General features: G+C 36.1%; 1 long non-coding RNA gene across 1 annotated transcript; it reads left to right on the top strand.

Moving 5' to 3' along the window:
- Positions 1 to 8,182: 8,182 nt before the first annotated feature.
- On the top strand, positions 8,183 to 19,143 carry LOC115300114. Its single transcript, XR_003912506.1, has 3 exons — positions 8,183 to 8,274; positions 16,369 to 16,511; positions 19,026 to 19,143. It is a non-coding gene; the product is annotated as an uncharacterized LOC115300114 (long non-coding RNA).
- Positions 19,144 to 20,377: the final 1,234 nt, after the last annotated feature.

Raw genomic sequence — 20,377 nt, forward strand, 5'->3', positions numbered from 1 at the left:
AACAGCTACCAGGAGTTATTTTAGTTACCCGACATTTATCTAGACATAGTCTTTTTCTAAGTTCACCTGTTTTTATTTCTAGTGAAACTTGATTATACTTAATAGACTTTTCTATTTTAATTAATTACTAATTTGCACTGTATTTCAACTCTACTGGGCTGATAACAATCAATAGTTTTAACTTCCACCAGCCTTTAGTTCAGGTTTAAGTGTATTGATTTGAACAAGTATGCAACCTTGTCAAAAAATGGATTAATAATGAATAAATGCTTAAAGTAAAAATGGATTCACAGTGTCCTTAAGACAGTAATATTCTTAGTAATATTCTTAAGACTCTGTAACGTTAATAATGAAAAGCCACTTTTTAAAAGGTAATACAGATGACACATAGTACTAAGTATAAACGTAATACAGATAATGACTTGCCTCTAGTTATGTGCAACAGAATCTGATAGGAATATTTAAGCCATTCAAGCTTGTGATTTTTAACACTATATTTGCAACAACACGCACATCTAGAAGATAAAATCTAACAATGGTAGCTACTGAATTCTTAGTTATGTGTATCCAGAGTTTTGGTTTAAAAAAAAACACTGACGGTTACTATATAGTCAAATAAGAATACTCCTCAATATTTGTGCAAGTGTATGTGCTTTGGGGGGCTAAATTCATACTGGTACAAAGGTGGGAATGAAATGAGAGAGGCATCTAGGAGTATATCTTATTTATGATACGCAACAAATGCCAGATAAAAATCTGGACTTGCAAAGTAAGCCTCTTAACAGTTGATTGTTTAATTTTCAAAAGCATTCGCTGCTGGGCATTTTTAAAGTGCAGGTCGTGCACAGTATTACAATGGTTGCCACTTTGATTACTAAAAGCAAGGTGTATGCACTCCAGCCATACCTACAAACAGGTTCTAGGTTTGCCTCACAGGCAAGTTTCTTTTATTTTCTTTTTTTTCTCCCCCTCTCCCACAAGGAACTTTTAAACAGATGGATTTGTTGCCAGCAGTGTTATTCACATCCCTACCAAATTTGTCTGTAACAGTTGGCATTTAGCAGTGGTTGTAAAGTTGCTGCTGCCACTAATCACTAATGTGGGCGCGCCTGGGAAGAAAACATCTCACAAATGAGGTAATGCAAGTGGCCCTGGGAGCACCAAGTTCAGGGTCTCCTGCCTGATAATAAGCTTCTTGCTTATCTTCCACATTTACTCAGAGGTAGAAGCACAAGGAGTGGAATTTGTGGCTTCAGGTTCAAAGCCATTGGTGACTTGGGCAGGGCTGAATTTTTAATTTCTGTGATCCTAGGTAAGAAAAGATTCAAATGACCCACATAAAGTTAACAATGAAGAGTTTAAAAGAACAAAAAACAAAAAGTTGTTCTTTTGAAGTGAAAATTTTCAGATTATTTTAAACTAAATGAATTAGAAAAACCATGTCTCCTTATAATGACTCAAATATAATTATTGATTTTGTGTTTAAACTTCTACTTTTCTTTTTCTCTGATTCCTTAAGCAATTAAATTCAGAATTAATTTAACTCCATTAAGAGTTCAAAGGAGATTTGCTCACAATGGAAAACTTTTGTGCTTCAAAGACACTATCAAGAAAATGAAAAGTCAATCCACTGGAAGAAAATGTTGGCAAATCATATATGCAATAAGGGATTTGTATTTAAAATTCATAAACAACTCTTAGAGGTCGATAAATAGAAAACAACCTAATTTAAAAATGGGCAAAGGATTTGAGGAGACATTTCTCCAAAAAGGTATGCAAATAGGTAATAAGCACATGAAAAGATTGTCCTCATCATTGGTCACTGAGAAATACAAATCAAAACCACAATGAAACCAATTTTTCGCCCACTAGAATGGCTATAATAAAAAAGACTGACAGTAACAAGTGTTGAGAAGAATGTGGTGAAATTGGAACTCATACATTGCTAGTGGAAATGTAAAATAATACAGCCATTTTGCAAAACAGTTTGGCAGTTTCTCTTTTTTAAACTTTTTTTTTTAAGTTTATTTATTTTGAGAGAGAAAGAGCATGCATATGTGTTTGGGCATGAGTGGGAAGTGCAGAGAGAGAGAGAGATTGAGAGAGAGAGAGATTGAGAGAGAGAGAGAAAAAATCTGAGGCAGGCTCTGTGTTGTCAACACACAGCCCCACATGGGCCTTGATCTTATGAACTGTGGCATTATGACCTGAGTTGATATCAGGAGTCAGATGCTTAACTGACTGAGCCACCCAGGCAACCTGGCTAGGCAGTTTAAGTTAATCATAGACTTACCATATGACTCAGTAGTTCTACTCCTACTCCCAAAAAATTGATAACATAAAACCACACAAAATTTGTACACAAATGTTTGTAGCAGCATCAATAACAACATCCAAAAAATGAAAACAACTCAAGTATCTCTCATCAGATGAATGGACAGACAAAACGTAGTATATCTCTACAATAGAATACTAGTCATCCAAGAGACACCACACTGCAACATGGATGAACCTCTAAATCTCAAAAACATCTCAGTAAAAGAGCTTGATGTAATAAAGCACATATTGTTCTATCTATATGAAATGTCCCTGAAAGGCAAACATTTAAAGACAAAAAGTGGATTATTGGTTGCATACGGCCTGGAGTAAAAGTTAGGGTGATTGTTAATAGGCACAACGTCTCCTTCTAGGATGATGACAACATCGTAAAATTAGATTCTATATATTCACTAAAACTCATTTAATTGTGCATTAAAATGAGTGACTTTTATGGTGGTTGGTAAATTATATCTCAATAAAGCTGATGGGAAAAATTATAAGCTCTAACTCAGATCTTGAGGGAAATACCACTTACCAGATGGTATTCTTGATTTTGGTGAGCTTCACTGTATTGTACAAGTTTAGTAAGACCCAGACCTGAACAATGAATTTAGAAAAATGCAAGTTTGGTATTTATTTTATGGAAGTTATCTGGGTGCTTCGTTTGGGGGAACAAGAGCAGAACGGGGGTGATAGGACTTATGCTTTTACATGGACATTGTTATTTGATGATGACTGACCGGATCCAGGAAGGTGCCTGAGATGATCAGCTAATTCCAAGTGTGCGAAGCTCCAGTTTCTTCCGGGAATTCTCTAATGAGTTTCAAGGAGTAAGATGCACTGAACTTAACTCCTGACAAAAATATTTCCTGACTGTTGACAACAAGAATAGATTGTCTTAAATTAGAGGATGTATTAAGTAATTTTAAACCTGACAAAACAGGACTCTGATTTCAAGAGCTTTTAATAGCATCTTTCTCTAGACCTTAAGTATGGTGAAAAGCTTGTGAAATGCCTCCAATACAAAAGCAAAGGAAAAAGCCCTTACGTCGATATCATTTCCCAGAGAACAGAACTATGCTAGTGCTCAATAAAGTTAAATGTGCCTTCAATGCTTCCGTGTCTGCTTGTACCCCTATACCTGTTTTGTTTTTCCTGGTGGGAAAAATAGAGAAACAGAAAATATGGTCTAACTAGTTTCAAGTCTCTGTCCAAATTTATTTATGAAGTGTAGAGGTCCGAGTTCCAGCATGATTGTTATTTCGAGTGAAAAAGTTTTCTCTGAAAATGTAAAATAGGCACACGTTAAGAAGCCAAATGTACGTTAGGTACCTGCTCCCATCCTCCACTCTCCCCCTCATTTTTTCAAGGATATATTCTGCATGATGGAGGCTAAAAGGTGGCAGCTGTGCCAAAGTAGTGGACCCTAAATCGCTGAGCAAAAATGAGAGAGGAGAGGCTCTGATTGCTCACAGTACAGAAGTGAATATGGCTCTCAACCACAAATCAAGCGAACTGAAAAAAAAGGCCCAATCAAGGCAGTAATGGCCTCCACTTCACAATCAGACAAGTGCTTCTTACTTGAAAAATCCTACCATTTATAGCTGATTGCTAACCCTGGCCTCATTTCTAATCTAAAGGGCGAGTAATAATTTGGAAAAGGAATTATAACAACTTCCCAACAATTTAGCAAATTGTTATTATTTCAGGGGGAGGGGAGGGGGTCGAAAGGAGTTGCTTTTGTAACATGTTTCTCTTGTGGGCTACCATTTGTACGACATCAAATCCCATTGCTTCCATGCTAGAATAGCAACTAAAATATATGGGAAATATGTGTCTTTTTAATGGTGATATTTTATGCCATGTTACATATTTCAATACAAAGTTATGGGTCTCTGAAGAAAATGGGAGGAAGAAAGGGTGTCAGTTCTTTTGTACACATTTACCTACAATATTCCCAAATAAGTTTGGGTGAATGTCCTTGAGCATCACTGTTTTAGAGGGGATTTGACCTTTTGGAGAATTTGGCTTCATAAAAAAAATACTGTTAAATACTCCTGGCTTTTTCTATCATTATTGCATTGTTGACGGGCTTGGTTCAGGTAAGGTTTGTGTTATTAGAAATATAGTAATATATAGTAATCTTCCATACTCTCATTTTGAACTTCTACATTAGAATGAAATATATATATTTATACATATATTATATAAATATATTATATATAAATATGTACTTATATAAAAATATACATAAAACATTAAAATGATACATATATATATATAACATAGGTACTGGTTTGGAAATTAATGTAATTGTTTTCTACTAAGCAAAACAATCACACACACACACATATATAATATTGTATGAAAGAGGTTAGGACCATGCTGCTTTCTGCGAAAGAAATTAGAGGGTATATTGAATCACGGAGGCAGAAAAGATACTGGAGACCACCGTATTCAGCTTCTTAATTCTTATAGAAATGAGAAACAAAGGCTGGGTAAAGGTAGTAGCTTCCGAAAGGTCACACAGCTAGAAAATGTCAGATTAAATTAAAATCTCCCACCATTGCACCTTTTGCATTATAGCCATTCTTCCAAATGCCTTTAAATTTTATATATATATACATATATATATATTTTAGGAATGTGACATGTTAGTACCATCTTGTACAGACAGCAGTGGTTCTTGTGTAAGAGACTATACTTTGGTGAGCAATACCACTGTTTCTGTATGTGGCACCACTTTCCATTACCCTTGCAATGAGACTTCTCTGTAGTGTAGAACTCTTTTGTCCTTAGGGATGAGAAGATTAAAATGTCACCTGTTGAAAATATATTTCATTCTCTTATTTTTGAAACTAAAACCAATTGCCCACAACAACTGGAATAGACCATGAGTAGCAGAATTCAAACACACTATTGTTTTTGCATTTCTGTTTTCAGGTAGGCAACTGACAGAATTTTGAGGACAGAATTCAGGCCGCTGCAGCTGTGGCTCTATACAAGGTAACTGATGTCTGGAAAATCAGGCAGTAATTCTGACTCTAAGTTAGAAAACGTGGGACTCCCTATCATTTGAATCAATGTAAGCATAATGAACGTTTTTTCAATTATTTATTCACTTTTGGCAGAAAAGAATGACTTTCTTTTGGTATTTTTCATATGTCTGGCAAATACTAGGTATAGAAAATATATCTAGTTTTTGAATCCAAGGAAATACTTTGATTTTAAATTGAAAATGTTAAACATAATACGCCATGCTTTCTGAAGCACAACAGATTTTAAGCAGATCTAAAAATTGGATTTAGAAAAACAAATATAACTATCTTTATTTATGTGTGTAACTAGAGTAAGAAGGCTAAATTTTTCAGATACCCAGAAATGATTTATAGCTTGCAATTACCCACTCCATTCACCATAAACAGGATCATAATTCATATTACATAATCTATAGCACATTCTAAAATATATAATGCCATTCTGAAAAAGAAATTTCCTTATGTCATCTCTCATGTCCACCACTATGACCCGAAAGTGATTTTTTTTTAAATAAATAAAGAATTGGCATTACTACGTCCCAGAGCCAAAAAATAAAATATTTTTAGGAAGGGGTTTGAAATGTAAAATCTTTAAAGAGTTGGAAATCAGATATTGTAATGGAAGATATTTGTTTTGTTATGGGAAGGAAAACTCTGTTCTAAAAGATACAGTTGCTGTACATCACAGATGTTTGAAAATTGATGAAAAATAAGTAAGACATTCACTGTGGCTGAAGAGGATCAGAATGTAAGAGCTTAAAGAAAAGGAAAAGCAACCCAAAGTCAATAAAATTTAAAGTAATGACCATAGGTAAAAACACAAGATAAAGCACCAGGCCCGCGAAGTAGCCTGAACATTTTAGAAGAATTAACAAAAATGAACTTTAGATAAGAATCTCAAAGCATACTTTCATTTAATAGTTTTCAAATTAGATAAAGTAGCAGAATCTACTCACAGCCCAACTAAGAGAAAAATTTAGGGATCTGAGCCCAAAAAAATGTTTTTCAAGGATAGCACTCTTCTAAGAAGTGTCATATTTCTAACCTTCTGCTTTTTTAAAACTAAGTATTTTAGAATATTCACACAAGCTAAAATGACCTCTAGTGTTAGGAAACAGATTCTTTAGGGTGAATCAGAAGCACCAAATATTGTTCATAAATACAGTAATGTTAGCACACACATCTGGCCACAGCTTTAAGCAATTAGCTGCTGTAGTCAACACAAAAAGACAAAGTATGCGACAAAGGCAATCTCTTTTCTCTTGCCCATAAAATAAAAGAATATCTGATCCTCAGATCCACACAGGCAATTTTAGAGTTTTGTCCTTCAGCGAGACTTTTGCTCTTATGACAAAATAAATGCTTATAGCTATGAATGATAGCAGACATACCTGCACGGAGGAAAAAAGGCAAGTTTTTTGAATAAAAATTCTGGTAGCATCATCCAGGACAATGCATGGAACAATTTCAAGCAGGCTTCTGGAGTAGTAAAGTTACCTATATATGGGAAATCCTAGCTTTTATGGGCTAAATGGAAAAGTACTCAAGTTGTTTTAGCTGTATAAATCATTAGACATATTATAAGGAGACTATAAAATGTATAAGGACTTAAAAGCGCTTGTTTCATTAAACTGATACAAATAAATTTTGTGGTAGCTACTTAAAAATTCATTGTTATATCTTAAAAAGCAAATTTTGGAGGGAAAATGTAATAATATGGAATGCAGTTCCACAAGGCATCATAGAAGTGCAACATATACACTGTAAACATATCTCTTTACTAAGAAAAATACAACCGAAAGAGCATTGTATTAAGATTCTGTATTAACTCCGTTATGATTTTTGTGTTTGTGGCAAAGAAATGAAACTAGTAAATACCAGTCAGTGCGATTTAGAGAAGCAAGGAAGGATTAAAACACAAATCAACAAAACCCTTCATGCATTGTAATAAATTCAAAATGAAACATTAAAATAGAAAACACAGGCCTATGGTTAAGTGGTTTAGAAACAATTGACTGCAGGTGATCGATACTTATGTTAAAAAGGGCTTTCTTTCCTCTGCATTATTTACCAATGAAAATTTGGGGAAAAAAAGTGAAAGTAAGAGCTAATAAAATGCAGATTTATGACATAGGTTAAAAATAAAAATTGTTTAACAGAATATCCAAGCACAATGTAATTAATTTCAGGGAAAAAACTAATACCACATACATATGCATATTGAAAATACACAGCACCATTTTCCAATATACATTTTGAATTCTGCTCTGAGCTTAGTTTGAAAGCTTTCCTGGAAAAAACACACCAAGCTCCTTCCTATGTACTTACTGCTACCACAGTAATTATCTACAAAGAATATGCCATGATGATAAACTTCATTACTCAATAATATGAGTAAACATTAAAATATTTAAAGAATATTGTACTGCATTATGGCTTATTCTATTTAAATCTCACAATTATAGCAGCCTTTTCTTGTATTTCTCTATGGGATGAATTGCTAGGATTTGATAATCTGCTGCTAATGCAAGCTGATATTACAGTCATATGACCTAATTAAACATCAGGATTCATATTTAAAATATATAATTACCAGAGTGTCATTTTTTAGAATGTAATTACTAGTTTCTACTTTAACAGCAAAAATTGATGTACATGTCAACAGACCATGGAAAGTTTTCTTGAAAATGTTTTTCTTCTATGATTGTAAAAAAAAAAAAGAAAAATATCAGTGTTGAAACCCATTGTTAATATTATTTTTGTGCAATAAATTCCCTTGTCTTTCACCAGATATTTCTTCCAGAAATATATTGCATGTCATTTCTTATTGTCACTTGGAATCCATTCATCTTTCTTTATAGGAACATATTTCCGTTTTTGGCATTAAAGAAATCTAGCCACAACATTAGCATGATAGGTAAGTGAAGCACAAACTTCCATTATTTTACAACAAAATACACTCAAAGATCTGGGGCTTTGGGGAGGAATTTTTCATTTCTGAATTGCACAAAATCATTTATAATTACCTCTTAGTGATTTCAATATCACAAATCCCTTCTGATTAGCTCTCTTTAAAAAAGAGACGAACCTGCTTTAGAATTGTTCGGCCCTGTTGGAAGCCCTGTCTTAGAGAACGGCAGATTATGTAATTAAGTTGAATCGTGTATTTTCCATAGAAACAAGGCATGATACTAGAGCTGATGCAAGCTATATGCTCATTTCTATATTTAGGCTGCTAACGTCAACGCGGTAGCAGTCACCGACCGACCAAGAGTTACGGCATCGTATGTAGCTTTTTGGTTTTAAAAAATATGGAAAGACAGAGAAAAGAAGCGACTATAGAAATGGTTGATGAAATCTAACCCTTTTAAAGAACTAGTCTTCATTCCTTGAGTGAAAGAACGTCCCCTCAAATAGTATTTTCCCGCTTAGCGGATTGATTTGCTGAGAGTGCAGTATAGAGAAGTCTGGGGAAATAGTTAAGTCGAGCATCCAAAAAAGAGATCCAGGCAAGAAAGTGAAAACGTAAGTTCACAGAGGAGCACGTGCCAAGTACCTCCAGAAGTTTGTAAGTGAAAATGCAAATGCAATATTTAGGAAAAAATGCTCCTTTGTTTTTTCAAATCTCAAGGTCAAGCCATATGTTCCTAAGACTACATCTAACACACAATAGCAGTAGGAAGGAAACAAATCACTGAAGATTCCTCAGCACTTGATTATCTTTATCTTTGAATTAAGAACACTATTGCTTACCAGGCTTTACTTTTAGATTCTCTTATTTCTACTTTTTACCGCCAAACCACAGAGTCCCAAATACTTGGTTGTGCTGTGTTTTGAGACCCTCTGCTCTACGGTCTACACTGAAAGCGTACTTTCATTTACATTTTCCCTATACAATCACAAAGAAAATTCAGTATCACAAAAGCCCCTTAAAATCAAGGGATCAAAGAAATTTGTAAACAGTTATACAAAATCTAGAATGTGTTATCTAGAATAAATCACCAAGAATCTATGAACCTTCATTTTAGGGCAATTCTTTTAAATCAACAGCAATGGATTATTTAGAGACTGGTGATTATATATTTAAATTTTGTAACTAATTGTTGTCCCAAGTGTTGAACTTCTATTTAAAGTAAAGAATAAACAGGACTGCATGAGGAATAGTAACATAAAAACACTAACCAAAAAAACTTGACATGGAAATCTATAGTCCAAATAAATGTAATTATTCACTCTTTCTCTAGGACTTCTGTAGATTTAATACAAGTACGCAGAGAGACACGGCAATTTTCTTTTGAGGCCTATATAGTCATCTATAGATATATAGATTCATCTTCTAAATTTGCATAAAATTCCATTATTAATTCTTACACATACATTTTACTTATGTGTGTGTGAAGAATATTTGAAGTTAAGAAGATGATTTTACAAATCTAACTATATGTAAATTTTAGATTCAAGCAGACTAGAATTTTGAAGTCAAACTTGTTCCCAATATTTCTTTTATTTTACACCATAGACATGATACAATTTTAATGGCTTACTGGAACAACAAAGGTGACCATTTCTGAGTATATGACTTTTGTTATTAAAATACCAAGTTATCATTTAACATTACTTGATTTTATTTTTAGAAGAATAAGTGGTAGAGTTATTTTTTTGTTATTTTATTTCTTAAAAATAAAAAAAACATCAAAACATTCTGGAATTGGTTTTATAAAGAAAAGGAAACAAACCAAAACCCACACTCACCATTTCAGTTTTAAATGATGCTCAAACCGCTCGGCCAAGGCCACTGGCAGTAGAGTTCTGCCACCTGCTGGCTGCTTGTGAAAACGCTAGGGGATGTGTTTGGGCGGTTTGTTTCTTTTTCTCTTTACCCTCCCCTTTATAGAACTAATGAATTAAACTTCAATTTGATAATATGCCTGTTACTGTGGGAGCACTGGATGGCTCGTGTGACTTACTAATTCACTCTTGCCTCATTTCAAAGCTTCAGTACACATTAGCCACAAGATTAACAGGAGGTTTGAGTAACTTATTGGCAATTGTTAAGTAAAATGAAATTAGCCAGGATTTCTTGATTTCTGCATGATGTGTTTTTTTTCCCCCCAAGGAGTTGAGAACAGTTTATTTAAGACTTATCTTGTCCTGGAAAATAGATGAGGGCAGATATTAAGTGGTGAAAAACTGAGGAACAAAGGAATTCATTAAATGAATATAATGAGAGCATTTCTGTGTATTAATGTGAACATTCCTGCTGCTACATTGCAGGGAAATAAACTTAGTAGACAATTTGAGATGTCATTTCTGTCAACACATCTCATGGATGATGTAAACTGCAAGATCCAGCCTTTGAATAATGATCGCTCACTAACTGATTATTATACACTGATGAATCATTTCATAATTATATTTGTGTGTTTTTTTAAACTTGCTGTCATGCACACACCTAATGTTCAGAAAATAACTTCTAAATGCCAAGGAAATGGGTTCTTCAGAGGATTCCTTGGCTGGGGGCAGTACACGATGGACTTGGCACATTTCTTGTGCAAAATAATAAAGAAATGGTTAAAACCTCATGGGAACATGTCGAAAGGGCACAGGAACCAACTTGAAGTGACTCCCACTGTCCACATCTGGGACAATTAATAATGATAGCAACAGATTATAAACCACTGGATAAAATATTTGAATCCATACTGATATCTCCTTCTCTCTCTCTCTCTCTCTCTCACACACACAGTGAAGAGCAAACTTTCTCCTGAAGTAGAATGCCAACTAGTAAATGTAGAACGAATAAAGGATTAGTAAATTACCCTTTTGTAATCATCATGGTAATAACTGATTCAAACAAGAATTATGCTAAAATATATGGGTAAAAGTTTTATGAAGCTCAGGTTTTTGCATACTCATAAAGTATAGCATGCTACAAATTTCTTATTAAATATAAAAGGAAATATATATTCTTAAGAATGGAAAAATCTAGCAGACATCATATTAATAATTAAAGTTAGGATCACTGATAAGATAAACTGAAGTCACATGCCTCCTAAATTATATATTTACAAGAGCTTATCATTATGTAGTTTTCTTGCCAAAAACGCATAACCTGTATCTAACTATGAATAACTGGTAGCTATTTAAAAAAACCCTCTCCGTGTATTTTTCAAACCTGTCACTGTTACGAGGACGAAGACTTGCTAATTGATTATTAATGATTAAAGGAGACTACAGAGAGAAAGTCAATGCAACTTAAGTTCCTAAATTGGATTCTGGATCAGAAAAACAAAGTGATTTAAAAGCATATCAGTGAGACAATTGATAAAATTTGATAAGATTTGGAGATTGCCTAATTAGGTTTTTATATTTATATGAGACTGTCTTCATTCTTAGGAAATATGCATTGAAGTATTTAAGGGTAATGAAGCATGGTATCTTCAACTTACTCTCACATTGTTCAGGAAAAATATTTATATTTATGGGCCTGTATGTATATGCCCATATGTATAAAAAGACAGAGAGACAGTGAAAGATGGAGTAGTCATTCTGGTTGAAATGAATTCACAATAAATAGCTTTCAAAAGGCTTTCTATAAAAACAGGATCTATAAACTTTGGTCACAAGGTGTATCTTGGAATGCTGAATCTGGAAATGTGGATATATCATCATACATAAAGCATGATATGATGCACAGTGTCCTCTAGGCTTATTTTTTCACCCCATCTCTTGATTTTATCAATCATATAAACATCCTTGCAAGAAATGTATAGTAGTAGGATTTGATTAGGAATTTGTGATTTGTCTGTAAAGGAATAAATTACATAATGATCTACACTCTCACACATATAATGTGTCTATAAACTGAAATAGTTTAGAGAGTACCTGTTAGAAACCAACAACGTTCAAGGAATCAGAAATACAAAAATATAGGAATATGTCTTTCTCTTTCGAGTCGTCGAAGTTTGATAGGATGGTGTTGGTGGACATAGATGTGTACAATGAACAAATATCAAGTTACTCCTTGATATGTATGATTATAGGGCATACAACGTGCTATGGAAGTATAACAATGGGAAGGTGCTATGGGAAAACAGAAATGGGAGAAGTTAATTCTGAAATGGGCTATCAGGAAAGCTTCTGAGAAGGGGCAACATTTGAGATGAGCTTTGATTGGTCGGTAGTAAAGAGACCAGAAGGTCCTAGGCAACTATGTAATGGTGTCCACAGTACAGTCTTTGATAATGTTATAAGATTGGAAGCCCTGTGAAGGTAGGGGGTTTGTCTTGTTTCTATGTGACTGATACATAGTTAGGCCTCCATAAACATTTGTTAAATAACTATTGTGCAATTGTTGTATATATGTAGGCCTAGCAAGTAAACAATTTGGTCATTGAGAAAGATTTCATTTTCCTCTTCAAGAGTTATATTTTGAAGAAAGAGTTTTTAAATTATCATTGGTATAGCTAAAGAAAGTAGGTCACTTCTATGATATACAGGCATATGAAAAGTTTGTGTTAATAAATTTGACAGAAATATCTGGAAAAGGTCACATGGAAAGGGAAATAAATTTCTGGAACCTTTAGATAACTTGCCACTGACTCGAAACTGAACCAAAAAATAAAGGGTTACTATCCAAAATCTATAAAGAACTTACCACACTTAACACCCAAAAGACAAATAATCTAGTGAAGAAATGGGCAAAAGACATGAATAGACCTTTTCCAAAGAAGACATTCAAATGGTCAACAGACACACGAAAAAATGTTCAACATCGCTCATTAACAGGGAAATACAAATCAAAACCACATTCAGATACCACCTCACACCAGTCAGAGTGGCTAAACTTAATATCTCAGGAAACAACAGATGTTGGCAAGAAACAGGAACCTCTTGCACTGTTGGTGGGAATGCACACTGGTTCAGCTGCTCTGGAAAAGCAATGTGAAGGTTCCTCAAAAAGTTAAAAATAGAATTACCCTATGACCCAACAATAGCACTAGTAGGAATTTATCCAAAGGATACAGGAGTACTGATTCATAGGGGCACATGTACCCCAATGTTTATAACAATGTTATCAACAATAGTCAAATTATGGAAAGAGCCCAAATGTCCACTGACTGATGAATGGATAAAGACGATACACACACACACACACACACACACACACACACACACACACTGGAATACTACTTGGCAATGAGAAGGAATGAAATCTTGCCATTTGCAACAACATGGGTATTATGCTAAGTGAAATAAGTCAGTCAGAGAAAGACAGGTACCATATGTGGAATTTGAGAAACTTAACTTAGAACACCATGGGGGAAAGGAAGGGAGAAAACGTAGTTTCAAACAGAGAGGGAGACAAACCATAAAAGATTCTTAAATACAGAGAACAAACTGCAGGTTGATGGGATGGGTGGGGAGACGGGAAAGTGAGTGATGGGCACTGAGGAGGGCACTTGTTGGGATGAGCACTGGGTATTGTATGTAAGTGATGACTCATGGGAATCTACTCCCAAAGCCAAGAGCACCCTGTATACACTGTATGTTAGCTAACTTGACAATAAATTATATTTAAAGGAAAAAAAAAAGAAAATGAACCAAACAGAACGTCTAGAAATAAACTATAGTCTTTGAAATGTAAAACTTAACAGGCTAGCTAGACAGATTAAGACATAGTGGAAACAAGAATGAGTTTGCTTAGAGATAATCTGAGTACATGAGAAAGAAGTGCATAAAGAGATGGAGGGGAAGGGTGGATGGAAAGATAAGGAGAACGGATAGATAAAGTAGGTCCAGTAGATGGCTAACAGTTTTAAAACGAGAGAATAGAGATGAGGAAAGGAGTAAACTACGGACTTTAATTAACAACACCACATCGATATTGGCACATCAGTTGTGACAAAAGCACCCCAGTAACGTAAGATGTTAAAACGGGGAAAACTGAAGTGGGCGGGGGGCATGGGATGAGGGAAGTGTATGAGAACTCTGTACTTTCTTTGTGATTTTCCTGTAAACCTAAAACTGCTCTGAAGAAATAAAATGTATTAAAATAAATTTATTAAGAATAATAATTAAAATACATAAATACATGTATAGTAAGCTAAAGTTAAAGTTTAAACAGAACCATCTTAAAGACAGAAAGAAAAAGGGCTGAGAAATAAATTCTTAGCAAGAACTAAATTCATAAAAATCCAGTACATTAAACTGTTGTTTAAACTGAGTTTAAGAACATGAGCATTTATGGGTATTACAGTTCTTTTGCATTAAGAGAAATCTGCATGTTGACAGCAGCATAGTAGAGTAGGGAAAAGAAGGGCTTGAGCATAAAAGCCCATTTTTTAATGAAGGCCAAATCCCATTTTTAAAGACTAAAAATCCTACTCCAAAAATATTCCTTATTATACACCTTATATGGCAGTGTTAGGTTTACTGTCCTCCCACAACCAAATTAAAGCAGTTCAAGGTCCACCTACCAAAGGAGGACAGCAGCCATTTTTCATGGCTCTTCAACACTTCACCCAGGAGCTTCCACAACCCCTGTCAAAATGGGGCAAGCCTTTGTCTTTAAACTATGGTGCGCATCACCGCCTTTGCATTTGCAATCAGGTGTCTCTGAAAGAGGCTTCATTTCAGTTGATCTAAGTTTAGCCACTGAGACCTTTGCCTTACCTTTCAAAACAGCAGTGATGTGTATTCAGTCTCTGTAGGCTCCTAAACAGCTGCCCGAAGTGCTGCCCCCTGAGGGGTGTTATATGAAAGCAGGCACATGGACCAGGCACATCACAGAATCTGTAAGCACTCTGCCCCATTCCAAAAGCAGGGAGGAGGGCCAAACATCCTGACGCGCATTCCGCTCTTCAACTCTAGAAGCACCGAGCCTCCGATCCAGGGCCAGCTGCACGGGTGTGTAAGCTGTGCAGCTTCACAGGGCCCCACGCTTAGAAGTATCCTGCTGTTGCCATTTTGTAATTCTCGAACATTTTTCATCAGGGGTGCCCCCCATCTTCATTTTGCACTGTCCTCTCCAAATTGTGTAGCCAGTCCTACTCTGATCTCTTATTTATTGTGTAATATGATAACTAACATCATTATATAGTTTAATTCTCCCTAAAGTTCTAACCAGGGATTGCCAGGGCTGATGCCCGCGGGGACAAACACCGAAGTGGGAAAGATTGAAGCTGGTGAGTCAGAGAGCCAACAGGGGTGCTGCAACTGTGGGAAGCGGAAAAGCCTTGTGGACAGCAGTACTGGCCTGGCTAAGTCTTGTCTCTGGCCCAGTTTAGTCAGATATTCCAATTAAAAAAAAACAAAACTAGAAATGTACTTTAAAAAATTCATCATATTTTAAAATATAGGCTCAATTGGGGGAAAAATTCGGTGTAGGCCAAAACATACCTGTTTGTACATACCTCCACCACTAGTTTATGACGTCTGCCCTAGAATTTCAAAGACAAAAGCATGTTTTTAAATTTTCTTTCCTAGCCTAAATGTCCATCAACTGATGAATAGATCCACAAGATGTGGTTTGTATATACAATGGAGTACTACATGGCAATGAGAAAGAATGAAATCTGGCCATTTAACAACATGGATGGACCTCGAGGGTGTCATGCTAAGTGAAATAAGTCAGGCAGAGAAGGACAGATACTATATGTTTGCACTCATATGTGGATCAGGAGAAACTTAACAGAGGACTATGGGGGAGGGGCAGGGGGAGAAATAGTTGGGGAGAGGGAGGGAGGCAAATCATGAGAGACTCTTGAATACTGAGAACAAACTTGGTGCTGATGCAGGTGGGAGAGAGGGGAAGGTGGGTGATGGGCATGGGGAAGGGCACTTGTTTGGATGAGCACTGGGTGTTATATGGAAACCAACTTGACAATAACTATAAAAGAAAAAAATAAAAAGAACTGTATTTGGAAAAATAAAATATAAAATACATCTAAAAAACAAATATTCTTTCCTATTTCTCAGTAAACTTAACAGTTTTCTTTTTCTCTTTTAGAGCAAAAAAGTAGTTAGCTTGTAGTTGATATGAAGACATGAGGAATCCAGGCCATAGGAATAAATGCCTGCCTCCACCCTGGGGGAAGGGAAAAAATTCCCTTCGTTTTGGTTGGATCAACAACAATGAAAAGAAACCACAAGGTAATTCTCAATAGGTTATCTTGCTTATTAAATTATTACTAATTGCCCTGCTGCAGTTATTAATATTCTTGATCAGGAATGTGAATTGAATATAAAATAATATACTATGCTGAGGAGTGAGTGGGTTCAATGTCTTTTTGGGCTTATGGCCAGCATCTGTATTCTCTCCTCTGCTAATCTAAGAGGAACAGGATAATTCTGTTACCTTAGATAAAGGGATTGGGAGGTAGCCCCTCTCTTCCTGATTCTTATGCATATACTCACTTTATAAAATTTTTGGATCCATAAATCCCAATGGGCTCAGTTTAAATGTGTTGAGGGATTATGAAAGCCAATGGATTATGAGTTCTTTAGAGACATTTTTACACAACAGAATGCACAGTTACTTTCTCATAGGACACCCCTCCCCCTGGTTCCTCTCCCTCTCCCCCACTTCTATATGTGTTGAGGGCTTATTTTTAAAGTGTTTCTCTTCTCTTTTCATCTACCTGGTGTCAGGTATTTCCACATTTTATTCATTAAATAGAAGAAATGTTGCAGACATTCTGAAACTATAAGATTTCTTTCCTGCCCCAATTTCCCTTTGGCAGGGCTGCTGTACGTTAGTATGTAAGAATGTGTACTGCACACCTTTAAGGGGTGTCATGCATATTGTCATCTGTGGGGAATGTCCCCTCCTGGAGTTGAACGGAGTTCCAATGACACAGCTATACATATTGTCATTCCTCCTAGCACCTGCTTTAGACATAAGGACAGTGACATCATTAATTAATGTATTGGAACCTCTGCTGACCCTCCTATAATGTTCATACACAAAACCTGTGACATAGGTACATGGCGATATCTGATCTTGTTACTTTTTTTCATTTAAAAATCTTTATTTCCAATGCCTTCAGGATTAAGTCTGTTACTAGTGAATTCTAAAAGTGGTGGGCTGATTTAACAGGATCACTTGCATGAGTTTAAAATATGGATTCCTAGGGGCACAGTTGGTTTGAGCATCCAACTTCGGCTCAGGTCATGATCTCACAGTTCGTGAGTTCGAGCCCCACATTGGGCTCAGTGCTGAGAGCTCAGAGACTGGAGCCTGCTTTGAATTCTGTGTCTCCCTCTCTCTCTACCTCTCCCCCCCACACACTCTTGTTTCTCTCAAAAGTAAATAAACATTTTTTAAAAAATCTATGTAAAAATGGATTCCTAGACTCGGATTGATGATTCTGGCTTGAAAGATCTCAAGTGAAGTCTGGGAGTCAGTGTTCTAAAATGCAGCTCACCCCAGACACTGCTAGCCTGGGCATTTCTGAGGCATACTTATGTTTAGGTAACACTGGCCTATGTCCCTGGTGGACTGCAAAGCCCCTCACAACTGGGTTTCAACCAACGTGACTTGTTTCATACCTTGCATTTCCGCTTTTCTGGAATAGTCAACATCACTGAATATATCACTCACTTGAATGCCTTAATTACATTACACATTCTTTCTGTCAGGCAAGAGTTTTTCTTGGATTTTTTTCAGTCAGGTGAACTAGTTTCTTGACCTCTATGACGTAAATGAAATGACATCCTGTTGAATCGGATTTCTAGTACTCCCACACCTAGAATCAATTATTCCTGCCTCTAAATTCCTACAATAGTATGTATTATAGAAGTGATCCTTAGGGTGCCTGGGTAGCTCACTTGGTTAAGCATTCAGGGCTTGACCTCAGGATTATGAGTTCAAGCCTCACACTGGGCTCTGTGCTGGCGTGAAGCCTACTTAAAAAAAAAAGTAATCCTCAGAAACTGTTGGTCAGATACTTCCCTAAAATATTTTTAAAACTATGCACTGAACTGGGGTGCCTGGGTGGCCCAGTCGATTGAGCGTCCAACTTCAGCTCAGGTCATGATTTCATAGTCTGTGAGTTTGAGCCCCGCATCAGGCTGTGTGTGGACAGATCAGAGCCTGGAGTCTGCTTCGGATTTCGTGTTCCCCCCCTCTCTCTGCCCCTCCTCCACTCACACTCTGTTTCTCTCTCTCAAAAAATAACTAATAAACATTTAAAAAAATTTTAAACTATTACTTAACATAGTAAGTTTATTTGCATCATGTTTACATGATAAGCTTTCATCGCTACCAAGCACAGAATTTCTAACATAGTAAAACATCAACTCTTTATAATAAAATTATGCTATCCCTTTAAAAGATAGATCCAAAGTAATCACAATACCTGTCTTAGGTTAGGTTCTTACAGAAGACACCATGTTAGTGCACGTGATTTATTAAACAGGCTCTCCCAGGAGAAATGGGTAAGGAAATGGAAAAAACATGATAGGATTCAGATGAAGTCCCAGCCGCAGCCTGATGCTGCTGGGAGTTTAAATGGCAATTTCATGTCCAAGTTTATCCCATTTCTGAGCAAGAGTTGCCTTTTGAAACTCTGCACTTGTCATTATTGGCTATGAGACAGTGGGTGTGAATGTGGCAGCAGGGGGTGGGGTAGATAGGAAACAGACTCCAGGCTTTTTATCTTACAGTGAATATGCTCCAGAAGCCTGAAGCAAGAGCAACAAAGCATACAAGCTGGGAGATGGAGCACAGCACTAAATAAAGGGAACTGTGGCTATTAGATTTCAAATGTGTCAACAATACCCCAACAATGTGATATTACCAATAATAAAAAAAATACATTAGACTTCTGGTTCTGGAAGATGGAGTAGATATACATTCTTCTCATTCCTTCTGCTAAGTGCAACTAAAAACTCTGGACATGTGTAGAAAACAAACATAAGAAGACTGAAAGATGAAGAGGGGAAGGTGGACCAGCTAGGGATCTCAGCACCTAAAGGACAACACAGTGGTAAGTTCTTTGGGTTTTCTTCTTACCCCACATATGCTGGACTGGGAACTGGAAAAGCCAGAGTCCAGAAATGCCAGTGGGCTCAGGCCAAAAAGAAAATAAAAATCCCAGTAAAAGACTGCTCTCTAGCCAAACAATCAGGAAACCGTGTAAGGAGAGAAAACTTAGAAAGTAACAGCTGTTTGGGAGAAGCCCAGCAATTAGCTGGGGTTTAGCAGACAGGTCAGGGCGGGAGTTAGGAGTCATTGTCTGAGGTCAGAGCTGCTGGAATGGATGAGATGGCTGGGGTGAAGAGAGAAATGCAAGAAAGCTAAAGACAGAAATATGGGAATGCCTACACATTATTGCCCTTTGGTTTACATTTAGAGAACAATTTGGTAGCTTAAAAAAAAACACATGGTTACTATCCTTCCCTGGAGAGGCTCAGATCCTTTCTCTAGTTTTCCAAAGTTCTGAGGTGCAGTGCACTAAGGTGCAGTGAATGTTGAAAACTGTGAAGGGTTCTAGAAAAAAAAGAACTGAGAAGGATTCACCATCATAAGGGAAATTATTTAGAAGGAAGTGTTTGGGATGTCTATGGATGCAAGAGTGATTAGCAAATGCTGCAGGATGGTGAGACCGAGGACTCCAAGGAGCTTCTTTCTGGAACACTGCAAGAGAAGACCGTGTTGGAAGACTTCCCAAATGTTGTGGGGATGCTAAAAGAAATTAGGATAGCAACTATGGGTACCTTATTATGAAGACCAAAGAAAAGTCTCTCAAGAACTTTAAAGCTCCTTGGCGATTATCCCTGATGCATTTATTTAGAGGATAATAGATGTTTATGAAGTCTATCTATTTTAAAAATGAGAGTACAAAATGAGATGTCAGAAGGGAAGCATCTGGGATGCAAATCTAGACATAATGTACATGAAAACTTAGACAAATTATTATAATATTAAGAAATGCCAAAGTCACATTTACTACCTTGTATAATTTTTTCTTGACATTCTGATAATTTTATTCTTAGTCCTATGACTAACTGGTAAT

This window comes from Suricata suricatta, chromosome 8 (genome assembly GCF_006229205.1).
Source record: "Suricata suricatta isolate VVHF042 chromosome 8, meerkat_22Aug2017_6uvM2_HiC, whole genome shotgun sequence".
Lineage (NCBI taxonomy): Eukaryota > Metazoa > Chordata > Mammalia > Carnivora > Herpestidae > Suricata > Suricata suricatta.